We start from the raw sequence: 2669 nt of genomic DNA on the forward strand, positions 1-2669 counted from the left end.
ATTCCGAACTCACTGTACATGTACACTGGGATTGAATTTTGAATTAACAAGTAAAGGGAAGGTGGATGGCTGATGCGGGAGCCAGGTTTCTCACTGGGGAAGGTGGAGGCTGCAGATAAACAAGAAGGGAAGGCTACAGTGAAATATATGGTCATGCATTAGAATCAGAGACAGCAGGATGAACTCATGTTTAGCTTAATGATGCCGATGGGTAAATGCAGAAGTAGTAATAAATATACGTGTATATTTGGGTCGGTGTACACACACATATTTCCTAGCTCTGTCTGCTAAAACAGCCTAGAAGCAGTGAAACCCCATAGCAATAAGCCATCCAGCCTCCAGATCTCTAGTAAAAGGAATCAGGGTCTTTGGAGAAATAGCTGATTGTAGAATACACAAGATACGCCTGGAGCATCTTGTAGTGCCAGAAATTAAGAAAGTGCTTACACACACACACACACACACACACACACACACACACACACAATAATGAGAGTATGTCAAAGGGACACAGGCACCAATTGAAAGAGTTTCCAATGGCCAAAGGAATGGTTGGAGTGATTTGAGTAGCAACAGCAAATAATGTGATATTAAGTTATACCCAAAGGATGTATGAGCTGGACTTGGGACTTTCTTCTAGAGCACAGTGAAGAAAGGGGATAAAAAGTAATTTTACCATAGATAAATCTGGCAAAGATGACTGACCTTAGCTAGGCGAACAGGGCCAGGCTTAACAGTGGTAAGTCACGTTGAGCTGTCCTTAAAATATGTGGGGAGAATGGTACCTCACCTCTATGGTCTTCCTCCCCGAAACCCAAAAGGCCAGTCTAACTGCAGGAAAAACATCCAACCAACCCAAATTGAGGGGCGTTCTATACAATGCCTGGCCAGTGCGTCTCGAAGCTGTCAAACTCATCAAAACATGGAAAGTCTGAGAAAATGTCACAGCCCAAAAGAGAATAAGGAGATGTGACCACTAATTGGAATGTGGTGATTTGGATGAGATCTTGAAACGGAAAAAGGACATTAAGGAAAAACTAGGGCAATCTGAACTAAGTGTGGAATCAAGTTACTAACAATGATGTATCAATACTGGTGAATTAATCATGACAAATGCAGTCGTGTTAATAACAAGGGAAGTAGAAGATGTTAATTACAAGGGAAAAGCGTGAGGAGTGTGTGCAGACTGTACTATACTCGTGAACTTTTTCGGAAACTTTTCTATAAAGTAAAAAAGTATTTAAATATATATGTATTTTTAAGTCAGCACTGGTGCCACCCCGCCCTCCCAAAAATGACAACCAAGAACAGCTCTGCGACACTGCTCACCTGTCCTTTATGGCTCTGCACGTGTCACCGGGGCTCCGGCAGGTTGGGGTGATCCCTGCGGCTGGCGTGGGCAGGAACGCAGCCCAACGTGTCAGCATGGCCTCCTCCGCCACCATCTGTCTGGTTAGGTCAGTCAAGAAGCCCCAGTTTTCCGCAATGACAGTTAGCTCGAGGTTGGTGTTCACGCTGAGAGCTGAGGGAGACTGTTTTATTTATTTATTTATTTTTCTTGATTGCACTTGTCTGAAACAAATAGTTCGCCTCGCGTGGCTTCGGTGTGCTTATTGGCCAAACTCTAGTGGCTGGTTCCCTCCAGCTGCCATAACAGCATCCTACGGACTGGGTGGCTTAAACACAGAAATGTGTTTCTCACATTTCCGGAGGCTGCAGGTCCACAGTGGAGGTGCCAGCAGAGTCGACTCCCTCTGTGGCTTGCAGATGGCCGCCTTCCTCTGTGCGCACTCAGCCTGCGGTCCTGTGTCTCTCTGAGTGCCCAAACACTGTCTTCTTTTAGGACCCCGTCACACCGAATGAGAGCTCCCTCTGAAGTGCTCGCTGTAACCGAGTCACTTCTCCAACGGCCCCATCTCCAAACACAGCCCCATTCTGAGGTACTGGGGTTAGGGCTTCAACATGTGATTTGGGGGACATACAATTCCAATCATAATGGTGGCATTTACAGCTAGTGAGCGGTCGCTGTGTGGCTCCTGTGCTTGTTGGCTGGTGGCATTCACATGCCACCCTTGGTTGGCCAGGCAGGCAAGGGGCCAGCTGGGCTGCTGCAGCCAGCGCACTCCTCACATCTTTGGTGATCTTTGATCCTTGGAAAGAAATGGAGCCCGTCCTTTTAAAATAATCAACAGCATTGTCTCAAGGAGCTACTGAACAGACATAGGCTGCTCTTAGGACTGAAGACTATTGTATTAGTCCATTCTCACACTTCCATAAGGAAATACCTGAGACTGGGTAATTTACAAAGAACAGGGCCTGGCACTGTGGCTTGTGCCTGTAATCCCAGCACATTGGGAAGCCGAGGTGGCCGGATCATCTGAGATCAGGAGTTGGAGACCAGCCTGGCCAACATGGTGAAACCCCGTCTGTACAAAAATTAGCAGAGCACAGTGGTGGGTGCCTGTAGTCCCAGCAACTTGGGAGGCTGAAGCAGGAGAATCACTTGAATCCAGGAGGCAGAGGTTGCAGTGAGCTGAGATCATGCCACTGTACTCCAGCCTAGTGACAGAGTGAGACTCCGTGAAAAGAAGGAAAGAAAGAAAGAGAGAAAGAGAGAAAGAAGGAAGGAAGGAAGGAAGGAAGGAAGGAAGGAAGGAAGGAAGGAAGGA

This window comes from Sapajus apella, unplaced genomic scaffold (genome assembly GCF_009761245.1).
Source record: "Sapajus apella isolate SASKATOON/1434 unplaced genomic scaffold, GSC_monkey_1.0 scaffold140, whole genome shotgun sequence".
Classification (NCBI taxonomy): domain Eukaryota; kingdom Metazoa; phylum Chordata; class Mammalia; order Primates; family Cebidae; genus Sapajus; species Sapajus apella.